This window comes from Amblyomma americanum, chromosome 1 (genome assembly GCF_052857255.1).
Source record: "Amblyomma americanum isolate KBUSLIRL-KWMA chromosome 1, ASM5285725v1, whole genome shotgun sequence".
In the NCBI taxonomy this organism is placed as follows: domain Eukaryota; kingdom Metazoa; phylum Arthropoda; class Arachnida; order Ixodida; family Ixodidae; genus Amblyomma; species Amblyomma americanum.
The window spans coordinates 385,619,985-385,633,165 of record NC_135497.1 but is presented as its reverse complement, the minus strand read 5'-3'; the positions used below and the strand labels follow the sequence as shown (position 1 = coordinate 385,633,165).

General features: G+C 50.0%; 1 long non-coding RNA gene across 1 annotated transcript in view; it reads left to right on the top strand.

The window, feature by feature from the left end:
* Positions 1-844: 844 nt before the first annotated feature.
* The window catches only part of LOC144101722 (uncharacterized), a 39,173-nt gene continuing 26,836 nt past the window's right edge, over positions 845-13,181 (top strand). Inside the window, exons 1-3 of the long non-coding RNA XR_013308047.1 lie at positions 845-935; positions 1,029-1,090; positions 1,444-1,661. This is a non-coding gene — a long non-coding RNA (uncharacterized LOC144101722). The remainder of the gene's footprint in view (positions 936-1,028; positions 1,091-1,443; positions 1,662-13,181) is intronic.

Genomic DNA, 13,181 nt, shown 5'->3' with positions numbered 1-13,181 from the left:
GTTGCCATGAGGGTGTGCTGGCAGATGTAAACAGTCAACATGGCGGCCTTCAAGAAAACAGCTGATCCCACGGCTAGTTCCTGCTTTTTTACGCGTCGTCTGAAATCAAGGTTCTATTTGGTTGTCCAAAGTGCGCGGATAACAGTTATCGAAGCCAGTGAAGGACACAGGCCTTAAGAAAGGAACCTGCACGAAACGTCGGGCCCGAAAATCGACGAAGACAACTTGAGGTTAGCCTGTGTTATTGATTTAAAGATGCCATATGCCAGGCATATGATTTGGGCTCTGTTTCTTTTGCTTTAGGAAATACAAGACGTCCACGAAGTACGGTTTGTTGGATAAAATCAACTTTTTGCCTCATAAACGTCTGGCACAAATAATTCACTTGGGAAGGAGCAAGAACCAAGGAAGGCGGTTGGGCGCACACTAACAATCTTGCTTGTTTTCGTTCGTTCTTGGCTGTGCTATAAGTTGCTGCCGCGCAGCACACGCATATGTTCCTGTAAAATGTAATATGTAAAAACATACTAGCCCGAACCCAGAGCAAAGGTTTTTTCCTGTTATTCTCTGCCTTCGAAAAGCGGAACAGAAACTATTGCCTGTTTGTTGTCCCCGCTGTGTTCGCTGCTGCAATTCTCTAAGCGGGAATTCTAGTCTCGAAATGGCGCCAACACGAATAATTCCAAGCGAGGAAGAGCGAATCATAATAGATTTTATGGAGGGCCATCCGCTCTTGGCTCGGGCTTCTGCCGACCCAACAAACTCATACACAGCTGTTGAAAAGCGCGATCTGTGGAACCAGCTTGCGTCGATTCTCAACAAGGAGGGGTCGGCCGTTTAAAAACATGTCTGTGCCTTGCGCCTTACTAGCACTGTTTATTCCATCTGTGGTTGATTTTAGTCTCAGAGGAGGAGCAGGAATGCATAGACAAGTGGTTGAGCATTATTGATTGCTTCTCTTTTGCTAGTGCTCTTTTAGTTTCATGGTTTGCCAATACCAATCAGCCGCACCTTTTACTCTGTTACAGCCGAGGAGATGAACGGGGAGCCTCAGCAAGTTGTCGACAAGACAAACTGAGCCCCACAGACCGTGAGTTGGCTTGCCATTATTCAAGCTCCATACTACCCTTTCTGGCAGCTGCTTGAAAGTAATAGCACTATACTCTCTGGCACCATTTGCAGCAGTAGCTAAAAAACTGCAGTGATTCTGCAGTATACACAAAACTATCTCTCTCTGGCATTGCCACGCAGTGCAGCATGTATATTTCTCTTGCAGTGAGGCTGCGATATCTCCTAGCAGTCTAGATAATGTGCACATGAAATATGCTACAACAATGCTGCCCAAGATTGCTGTCCTGTGTATTTATGTCAAGTCCTCTAACACATTGTACCAAATGTTTTGTTTGTTCCACCACGTGATGAGCACATTTTCTTTAACGACAGCTACTACGGTGCCCTCGCCGCCGCACTCACAGCAGCACACACCAGAGCTCCCACTGCAGCCGTCACCGCGTGCCACGCCCAGCCTTCTTGGGAAGCGACGGCGACACAATGGGGCCAATGAGGTGCTGCGCCAGACGCTGTACGAATCGCGTCGTTTGGCATACCGTACTGAGGCCCGGAACCGCCAAAACGCTGCTTTTCATCAGAGCATGCTGGAGGTATGTACTCGGTTCTCACACGGCACTTAGCAGAGTCGAAGCTGTCACCTGAAGCATAAATATCAGTGCTCTCTTTTGAGCACCTCTACTTCTGTTTTGACGCCTCTTGTGGGAGGTGGTTGGGCAGCTGAGTTTATGAAACTGACACGAGAGATCTACAACCATACTTTGTCCAAAATTTCTCAGCACCGGACATTTTACATAAAACGTAAGCGAGATCTCAATATTGGTTGTCAGTAATAATTTGTAATTGGAGGTATATTTACGTGGAGGCCTTACGGGAGGTGGCAGATGCTGTGCAGGCGTCAATTGGGTAGCAAGAGCTACTCATCCTGAACGTGAACCTACTGACGCTAATCCTACAAAAGCAGCTTGAGCCAGCTGCACCACTTTGAATTGTTCATTTTCATTTGCATTATTTGCGTGTTTTTATATTTATGAAAGAACAGCTTCATAAGTTTATATTTATTCAAGCACATTATTTATTTCTCTGCCATGTGCAGACTCAATGAACTATTTGTAGTTTGCATGTTATAATTTCCGTTTTGTGTGTTTATTTTTGTTTAAATTGTTTGCTTTTCTGTCAGGTTTATGTTTTTGTATTTATTCAAGATCACCTCTGCCATGTGCTATAGCATCATTTTTATTTCTTTTAAGCTCTGCTGGCCCATACGCTTCACACATTCTATTTTATTCCAGTTATGCATTTTAAGCCCTGCCAAGTGTGGAAGCCTCATATACTGTTTTTATTTTTCATTTCTTTAAATTGTTTGCCTTTAGCTGTGGCAGCTGCACAAGGTGCAATTTCTAGTGCTTGTTTTCTTTCATTTGCAAGCGCATTATGTGGGGAAAAGTGTTGTCAAGTGACTGTAGCTATGAGCGGCGCCATAATATAGGGATTCTGTATAAATTTTGAACACTTCGATTTTGTGTCTGTTAAGTTTGTTCGCATGTTCCTGAATTCTTTTTTTTCGCATTACTTTTACTGCTTTTCCGTAGTGTCCATTGTGTGGGTTGTAAAATGTTCTATCCTGATGAGACGCGAGGAAAAATGAGGCTTGCCAGCGTTCGTTTAAAGTCACTTCTGAACTGGTGTTGAATGCAGGCAAAAATATTTGGGGGATGCTTTAGCTCCGCCTTTAAAAGTATGATGCAACAATGTTAATGGCTCTCGTTTGTGGGCAGGTCTCTTTACAACTTCATACGCAGCCGTGTTGTCATCATCGTCTGTGATACTTGTGTGTCTTGTACACGTAACATGGTTTTTTATTCAATTAAAATCTACGAAGAGCAATGCCTTGTGTAGCACTTTCTGTGCATTCCACCAGTTATGTAATGTGTTTCAGCAAAGTGCAAACCTCGGCTACAATGGGCCTACAAGTATGCACAACATGCCAAACCTGTGATTACTCGCATTCAAGCTTGCAGCCAAGATGAAGCTTTTTATTAAGGGCAAACAGCGCGTAAGACTTAGACGGAAAGCAAAGAAAACATATGACGATCGCTCGTCCTGTGTTTCCTCTGCTTTCCGGCTGTCTTTTGCACTGTTCGCCCTTAAAAATGTACAGCCAACTCGCCCGTTTGGCCACAGTGTAAGACACAACTGTTCGTGTGCAATCTCTGCGCAGCACTCGACAAGGCATATGCGAATTACTGTTGATGCTGCATGCTTTTATTTCCCTGCTGTGTTTTACAGTTGAGAAACTGGTATGAACGACTGTGGTGAAAAACGTTATTGTGACCAATGGATAAATGTGGCGCAAAAACAAACGCTTTACTGGTGCCTTGCAGTCTCGACACTACGCTTTTTCCTCGTGCACATTTATAAAACACGTATTGACCACAAGTAACTGTATGGCTAAATTGGCAGGTCGACGTAAGCAACGGCGATAGACGGTGGACAAAGATGCATTTCGCTTGTTGGACGAGCTCTTTCGGGTTGTATTTCGACTTGAGAAGGAGAAAGTGCAGTAGTTGGGCGGCAAGCTTGCTGATGCACTGAAAGGCATACTGATGAACACTATTGGTGAAGCCGCAACTGGTGTGTGCACTTGATATCTTGCCACTGGAGGTTTTCAAAGCACACGTAAGAAAAAGCAATTTAGAAATGCTGGAATGCGGCTACCTGTGGCCAAGGGCATCATATCACACAGGGGCTCACGCACTAACACAAGATAATGGCACTGACAGTAGCAAGAGTGGCTGCGACAACTCGCCACGTCGGTACGGTGAGTCATTGCGCCCACAGCTGCCAGATGGTGTTGAGCTTACTGCAGGTGCAGCTGCTGTTGCTGCTGCTGTTTCCGCTGCTGTTGTCGCCGCACCATCTGCACGTGTGCTTGCCTCTGCGGACTGGTTGTGACAAAGACGCCAACGATACCGTCTCGCATTGCTCTACCACGCAAGTAGGTCATGCGGGATCTTGTGCCCGCCAAGTACCCGGCAAGCAGAGGTGGCCCATTGTTGTCGGGGTCATCGGTATTGTCGTCTTCGTCTGCTGCCAGGGCTTCTTCTAGACAGATGTTGTGCAATGCAGCACACGCTGCAATGATGACCACCGCCCGTTCCGGCTCGTAGTGGAGTGTCCGGTACCTTTGAAGGCACCGGAAGCGGATTTTCAGAACGCCAATGCAGCGTTCCACAACATATCGCATTGAGGCATGTGCTGCGTTGTACTGCCCTTCTGCAGTGTTAGCATCAGGACGCCCTGATACTAGTGTGAGCAGCCACGGCTCCAGTGGATATCCGCTGTCTCCTGCACGACCAAATTTTGCAGTGAAGTGTGTTGTTGTCTATGTAATAAATGATTCATACCAAACAGCTCAAAACCAGAATGCTGAACCAGAATTCATAGGCATGCAGAAGATTCATCACTAAGGGGTACCTTCAAACGCAAGCACAGCCTTTTAGGTTAATGATGTACTGTGATATCCTACACAACACTAGCGATGTGCACACCGGTTTTGACTTTGCGTTTATGCTTGAAATACGATTCACTTTATATCAATATGTCTAATGCATCTGCTCCGGTGGTAACAGCGTGCACACAAAAATAAATACGATACATCATACTGTTACATGTCATACATGTTATAATCCGCCTCATTCAGGTATGAGCCACTGCGCAGTACTGTAGCTTAATACGTGCTCTCGAAGTGGCCCGATGATCAATAGGCTGCTTACACAGAAGAAACTCTCCATCCTTCAGTAGCCCGCGCTCCACCTTCCGACGCAGCCATGAATAGCGCCAAGAAAAGGCATCATGACAAGACCCCGGGCAGCGAGGGTCGACCGCAAGGATCTTCATGTTTGCGTCGCAGATCTGCGAGGAACAGAGGCAGACAATCTCAGTCGTGAACTTTCATTGTCGAGGTCGCGGCTTTCGAACACATGCGGCCAGAAAACCAGTCTACTCACGATCATGTTGTTCGTCGCGTAGTATCCTTTGCGGCTCCAGAATGCTGCCCTGTTTGCTGGGTCTCCCCGCGGCGCTTTTATGGCAATCAGCGCACCGTCGACGCAGCCGACGACGCCGGGGATGGTGCCGCGGCGAAAGGAGGTCGCCTTCGCTGCCGCCTTTTCCTCGGGGTGCACCGGGAAACGCACCCATACCTTCTGTGCGCCGACTTTGCATATGCCTTCAGCCACACGCCGCACGCACTTGCTGACCGTCGGTTGTGAGAGGTCGACGGTCTGCTCGTTGCCGACACACACTTGAAAGCCCCCGGAGGCAAAAAAAACGTAAAGCGCACAGCACCTGCCGCCATACCGACAAAGCGTTCGTCCGTACGCCTCGCAGTTTGTCGGCAAGTGCGCTGCACAACCACTCCACTTTCTCCTTAACCAGTCGAAATAAGCGACGGAACAGCTCGTCCGGCAAGTCATACGCGTCCTCGTACACCGTCCTTCATCGTTGCTGGCGCTGACGTTGCCGCCTCCGCCGCCAGTAAATAGCAGACGACGAAGCCGCCATTTTCCCTCTAAAACTCTTTAGACCGACTCTTCGTGCTCGCAAAAAAACAGTCTAAAACCTCGGGCATAATTAGGTGTGCAACGTCATCTGTTTTTTCTCGTTCGTAACGCCGTTGCAGCTTCCCGTGACGTAACTTTTAAAAATGGCGCCGGCGACCAATAGGAGCGGGCATTTTAGAACGCTCTCAATTGTAGAGCGGTCGGAGCGAGTTCCGTAATCCGGGGCATTGCCTGGCACCATAGTACTTTCAAAATCCGGCGAACACTTGCAAGAACTGCAGTGCTCTACAAAGCGCACGTCCTCACTGTTCTGTAAATTTCGTTTGTGCTCCCTGATTCCATCGTTCAGGCATCTGGCTGTTTGGCCTACATAGGCTTTCCCGCAAGGCAGCGGTATCTCGCATACCACTCCTGTTTCGCAACGCACGCATCACCTGGCGTGCTTTTTTTCGCAACCTTTTTTGCGGATTCCTTGACGGAGATACGAGGGTATAGCTTGGACAGTTTTTTCCGGAGCGGAAAAAACGATTGGCCTCAAACCTGCCCGCAACCGTCTTCAGGTTGTGCGAAATCTTATGCAGGTAGGGGACAACTTCCGGTCGCATGCTCAAGTCGTTTTTCCTCGTCTTCAGGCTTTTCGTGCGCTTCTTCACTTTTATAAGGAGCGTCTCGGCAACCGCCTTCACGACCGACAGAGGGTACCCAGGCGCTACTAATCTTTGCAATTGACTATTGAAGCTGCTTTTCATTTCCTGTTCGCACGATTTCTCCAGTGCTGATGGCTGATTCCAGGCAGAGGTTAACAATTCTGCATTTTACGACCTTTGAATGAGCGGAATCATTCAGTAGGAGCTGTTCTTGTACACACGAAGCATATGCCCCACACACACGTTGCTCACCAAACTTGATATGTAAGTCTAAAAACTGAAGGGCCTTTTGCTTCTGTAACGCGCAAGTGAACGTCAGTCCCTTCTCATGCTTTCTAAAAGGATGTAATTGTTATTAACAGTAGCGCAGTAGTGTAAAGGGCTCTGCTTGTTTCGCACAACCTGAAGAAGGTTGCGGGCAGGTTTGGGTTGCCACTCGTTTTTTCCGCACCGGAAAAACTATCCACGCTATGCCTTCGTATCTCCGTCAAGGAATCCGCAAAAAAAAGGTTGCGAGAAAAGCTTGCCAGGCCATGCGTGCGTTACCAAACAGGAGTGGTATGCGAGATACCGCTGTTTTGCGGGAAAACCTATGTAGGCCAAACAGCCAGATGCCTGAACGGTCGACTCAGGGAGCACCAACGAAATTTACAGAACAGTGAGGACGTGCGCTTAGTAGAGCACTGCAGTTCTTGCAAGTGTTCGCCGGATTTGGAAGGTACTATGGTCCTAGGCAAAGGTAAAGACCAGTCCGCACGGTAGCTATTAGAAGCTTTGAATGTAAAGAAATGGGGCAGTGATTGTATTAGCGATACGTCAGCTCTGTTGTATAGTTCGAAACATGCACTCTTTTTCTGCTACAAGACAAGATGTTCAGATGTATGTTCAGGATGTTGTGATGGCACGCCTTCTTTTTTTCTCTCTTAACGCGCATGCGCGACGCAGCCTCTATATTCCACTTGATGGCTTGGAATAAAAATCAGTTGTGAGTGCAGCGTCTGTACGTGTCTCCCGGTGTCTAGTTCTTTGTTTTTTTGCGCTGATACTGTGCCTAGGACAAGTACCCAACCCGTCCAAGAGCTCGCTTTACAGAAGAAAGATTGTCTTTATTCTTTCGTCCATGCGTTTATTTGCGCTCGATGGTGATAGGTTCAGAGGATGGTACAACAGAAATGGTATGGGAGGGGGGGGGGGGGGAGTGGTGGCCGCCACGATGAAAGATACGGCCGAATGAGTCCTGGTCCACGAAGCTTCCGGGCCGCAGGTCGCCAGGAGCCGACTGCCGAAGCCCTTGGACGCGCCGAATGGTATGGGCAGTGGGGCTCGGTACGGGACATTGGAACATAGACTGCAGCATCGCGCGGCAGGGTAGTAAATTCAGCGGCCCGTAAGCGAGCGGCTTAGAATCGGAGCCTTCAGAGCAGTGCGGCAGGTCCAAACCAACAAGTTCAGTGGAGCAATCAATTACCGCCGCGTGCGTTGTTAAAAAGTCGATGCCTAGGCTCACATCGTGGGGGCAGTGGTCTAGCACAGTGGACAGGACGGCTGTAGTACGACCGGCAATGCGAACACGCGCAGTGCACATTCCAACGACGGCAGCAGCACTGCCGTCGGCCATACGAACGGCTGATGAACCGGCGGGTGTCACAACCTTCTTCAGACGACAGCGAAAGGAGGAGTTGAAGACGGAAATTTGAGCGCCAGTGTCAGCGTGGTAACTGGTGCACCTTCCACACAGATATCGAGAAGGTTGCGGCGAGGAGCGGGGGGAGGGGAGGGGGGAGGGAGAGGATTTTCGGGCCGGGTCTTCAATGCAGCATCACCTCCGGGAGCTGCATTGGTTAGTGTTCCGAATGAGAGCCAGGTAAGGGCGGAGTGGATGGGCGTTGAAGTGGCGGGGAGCGGGAGTGGTGGGCCAGAGGTGAAGGTGAGCGGTTGTACCTGCGTGGCGTCGAGGTGTCGGGGGTGTGTGAGAACTCAGCACGGGAAGACATCTGGCGCGGCCCAGTAGTCGGCACGACGATCGCAATAAGAGTGAGGTCCGTTGTTGGCACGACGATCATTGAGCTAGGTCCGTAGTCCATACGACGATCATAATTGCAGGCAAGTTGAGGTGGCGAAAACCAAAGGCTGCGGCAGTGGCGGGAAATGTGGCGGACACGCGAGCAGGTGAAGCAGATAGGCCAGTCGTCCGAGGTGCCCCAATCCGCAGGATTCCGGTAGAGGTAATCCGGCGGGATGGCCGCAGTCAGTGAAGCAGCTGCAACCAATGGAGCGGCGGTTGGTGTACATTGTTTCTGAAGTATGAAGTTTCTGAAAAGTAAAACAAGAGGCTATGTCCCCCTGGCCGAAGATGAATATAATCGAATTCGGCTTCTCTAAGCTTCTCTTGGCATGTATTTTGACATATGTCGTTCGAGTAGCCGAAGAGGAATACAATCGAATTCGGCTTCTCTAAGCTTCTCTTGGCATGTATTTTGACATATGTCGTTCGAGTAGCAGTTAAACACCTGTTTACTGTTGGGATTCTGAGCAGAATGCCTGCGCAATCGACTCCTACCGAGGCCCTCGCTCGGGACAAGTTTATGGTGTCCGATACCTGTGATGAATACAGAAACGAAACAGAAAGGCTGCGCAGCACGCGGACTTTTGGCAAGTATCACCTATAACGTACCCGTTGTAGCGGCATACGCCAACACGTACACGATCTAGGCTTTGACTTCCTCCCGCCACCTGCGCTTTCTCAACTTTCTACGAAGAGTTACCATTTCGGATTTAGCGTTAGCACCGGCAAACTCACGCCACCGAGAGAAGCAACCGAGACGATCGATCAGGCAAACATTTTGTCGCATTACTTCGGAGAAATTTCGCAGTGAACGCCCTAAATGCAAGCAGAAGAGCGAATCTTTTCGAAAGCGTATTTATCTTTGTACGATCGCGTTCCACTCTCACATCCCGTCTCATTTTCCTGCTCCTTCTCGACACAGATAGCTGCACATTCTACACTGAAAACACAACAATCCGTCGACTCGACGTGTCCATTTTTGATTGCTGCAAAAGACGTTAGCTGTAACAAACGCGGCAGATAAAAAGCGCAACGACAGGAGTCACCTCCGGCGAGCGCGGCGTTGCCATCCCGCTAAATCATAGAAAAGACGCCAAGGTCCTTACATGTAGTAGTGGATAAACTCGGTGCCAACAGGTTTACTTTTTCACAGACACCGGCTCCACAGGAACACTTCGCCTTTTCTACAGCAGATTTCGCAAACACGGTCGCCTGTTAGCGCGATTTTGCGAGTATTGACAGTCACGCCTTAGCCGCAAAATCGGTCTGATAGTATCTGGTGCCCTCAGAGTGCGTCAAAATTAAGTGCTTAGCGTTAATGACTCGATTAGCCCCCCACAAAGCAGCGAAAATTTCGGTACAAGCCAGCAACGACCATTCATTCATAAGGGGCGAGCTATGCGTAGACCTCAACTTATGCCATATGGATGGATGGATGGATGGATGGATGGATGGATGGATGGATGGATGGATGGATGGATGGATGGATGGATGGATGGATGGATGTGGGGGATGGATGGATGGATGGATGGATGGATGGATGGATGGATGGATGGATGGATGGATGGATGGATGCGGGTTACCCCTTTAAATCGGGCGGTGGCTCAAGCCACCTAGCCATGACTTACAAATATTCACTCTCCTCTTGATTTCAGCCACCTATCAGATATTGAAAATTGCCAATATTGCCAGACTTCGCAGCGCCCCCTGAAGTTGAGGTTACTAGCGAATAGTGTGCGGCCGCCAAACTCGGGCATTTCCCGAATCCCTTGGGTGCTCGACGTAGCCCCGCCTACACCCGGTTTTTTTCGAGCAGCGCAGTGTGCTTAGTGTCCCTGGCTGCTTTTGATTGAGACACCACCGCGAATAGCTGCTGTTCTTCTGTGGAGCAGGGCGTTCGTTCGTTCCTTACTTCGTTCGCTCGTTCCCTCGTTTGTTCGTTCGCTCGCTCGCTCGTTCAATAGTTCTTTCGATAGCTTGCTTGTTCGTTCGTTTGTTCACTTGCTCGTTCGTTCGTTCGCTCGCTCGTTCGTTCGTTCGTTCGCTCAATCGTTCCTTCGTTTGCATGCTAGTTCTTTCGTTAGTTCGCTCGTTCGTTCGTTTGCTCGCTCGCACGCTCTCTCGCTCGTTCGTTCGTTCGTTCCCTCGCTCGTTCGTTCGTTTGTTCGTTCGGTGGTTCGTTCGCTCGCTCGCTCGTTCGTTCGTTGGTTGCCTTGTTCGCACCTTCGCCCGCTCGTACTCTCGTTCGCTCGTTCTTTCGTTCGTTCGCTCGCTCACTCATTCGTTCCTTCGTCCTTTCGTTCGCTCGTTCGTTCGCTCGTTCGTCCGCTCATTCTTTTGCTCGCTCGTTCATTCGTTTGTTATTTCGTTCGCTTGTTCGTTCGCTCGCTCGTTCATTTCTTTGTTCACTCGTTCTCTAGCTCGTTCTTTCTGTCGTTCTTTCATTCGTTTGTTCGCTCGCTCGCTCTCTCGTTCCTTCGGTATTGCGCTAGCTCGCTTGCTCGTTCGTTCGTTCGCTGGCTTGCTCGTTAGTTCGTTCCTTCGTTTGCTCGCTCGGTCGCTCGTTAGTTCATTCCTTCTTTCGCTCGCTCGTTCGTTCGATCGCTCTCTCGCTCGCTCGCTTGTTCGTTCGTTTGTTCGTTCACTCGGCCGCTCGCTCGTTCGATCGCTCGCTCGCTCGTTCGTTCGTACGCTGGCTGATTCGTTCGTTCGCTCGCGCGCTTGCTCGTTCGTTCCTTCGCTCGCTCGCTCGTTCGTTCTTGGTTCGCTCGCTTGTTCGTTCGCTCGTTCATTCGCTCGCTCGCTCGTTCGTTCGTTCGTTCATTAGTTCGTTCACTCGTTCGTTCAGTCGGCTCGTTCGTTCGTTTGTTCGCTCCCTAACTCTTCCTCGCTCGCTCGCTTTTTCGTTCTTTCGTTCGTTCGCTCGCTCGCTCGTTAGTTCGTTTGTTCGCTCGCTCGCCCACTCGCTAGTTCGTTCGCTTGGTCGCTCGCTCGTTCGTTCGTTCGTCCGTTCGTTGACTTGCTCGCTCGCTCGGTTGTTCGTTCGTTCTTTCGATAATTTGTTCGCTCGTTCCTTCGTGTGCTGGTTTGCTCGTTCGCTCGCTCGCTAATTCATTCGTTCGTTCGTTCATTCTCTCTCGCGTTCGTTCGTTCGTTCGTTCATCCGATCGCTCGCTCGCTGGCTCATTCGTTCGCTCGCTCGTTCTTTCGTTCGCTCGTTCGTTCGTTCCTTCATTCTTTCGCTCGCTCGCTCGTTCGTAAGTTCGTTCGTTCGGTTGTTCGCTCGCTCGTTCTTTCTTTCGCTCGCTCCTTCGTTCGTTCGTTCGTTAGTTCGTTCGATCGGTCACTCGCTCGTCCGTTCATTCGTTCGTCCGCTCATTCGTTCGTTCGTTCGTTCGCACGATCTTTCTTTCGTTCGTTCGATTGCTCGTCCGTCCGTTCGCTCGCTTGCTCGTTCGTAAGTTCGTTCGTTTGTTTGTTCGTTCCTTCGCTCGCTCCCTTGTTTTGTCGGCTCGTTCTTTCATTCGCTCGCTCGTTCGGTCGCACGCTTGATCGTTTGCTGGTTCGTTCGCTCGCTCGTTCGTTCGTTTGTTCTTTCGCTCGCTCTTTCGTTAATTCGTTCGTCCGCTCTGTCGTTCGTTCGATCGGTTCGTTCGTTCGTTTGTTTGTTCTTTCGTTCGTTCGCTCGCTCGCTGGCTCGTTCGTTCGGTCGATCGCTTGTTCGTTCATTCGCTGGTTCGTTCGCTCGTTCATTCGTTCGCTCGCTCGATCTTTCGTTATTTCGTTCGTTCGCTCGCTCGCTCTCTCGTTCTTTCGTTCGCTCGCTCGTTCGCTCAGTCGCTCAATCGCTCGCTATTTCGTTCGCTCATTGGTTCGCTCGTTCGATCGCTCGCTCGTTCGTTCGGTCTTTCTGTCCTTCGCTCGCTCACTCGTTCGTTCGTTAGTTCGCTCGTTCATCCGTTAATTCGCTCGCTCGTTCGTTATTTTGTTCGTTAGTTCGTTCGCTCATTTGCTCGCTCGTTCGTTCGTTCATTGGCTCGTTTGCTCAATATTTCTTTCGTTCGTAAGTTCGTTCGGTCGGTCAGTCGTTCGTTCGCTGGTTCGCTCATTTGTTCTTTCTTACGTTCGTTCGTTCGCTTGTGTGTTATTTCGCTCTCTCGCTCGCTCGTTCGTTTGTTCATTCGTTCGTTCGTACCCTCCTTCACTCGTTTGTTCGTTCGTTCGCTCGCTCGTTCACTCGATCGCTCACTCGCTCGCTCGCTCAATCGTTCGTTCGTTCTTTCGCTCTCTCGTTCGTTCGTTCACTCGCTCGCTCGCTCGTTAGTTAGTTCGTTCGTTTGCTGGTTCGCTCGCTCGCTCGTTCGTTCAATCGTTCGCTCGTTCTTTCGTTCGTTCTTACGGTCGTTCGCTCGTTTGATCGCTCGCTCTCTCGCTCGCTCCACCGTTCGTTCGTTCTTTTGTTCCGTCGTTCCTTCGTTCTTTCAGTCGCTCGCTCGCTCATTCGTTCGCTCGTTCGTTCGTTCACTCGCTCGTTAGTTCGTTCGATCGCTTCCTCGTTCGTTCGCTCCTTCGCGTGCTCGCTCTTTTGTTCGTTCGCTCGCTCGCTCGTTTTGTTCGCTCCCTCGGTCGCTCTTTCAATCGGTCATTCGTTCGGTCGTTCATTTGTTCGCTCGCTCGTTTGTTCGTTCGTTAGTTTGATCACTCGCTCGCTCGCTCGTTCCTTGATCCGTTCGCTCGCTCGGTCGTTAAAGTTTGTTCGTTCCGTCGGTCGTTCGTTCCTTCGCTAGTTCGCTCGTTAGCTCGCTCGTTCTTTCTTTCGTTCGTTCGTTCGTTCGG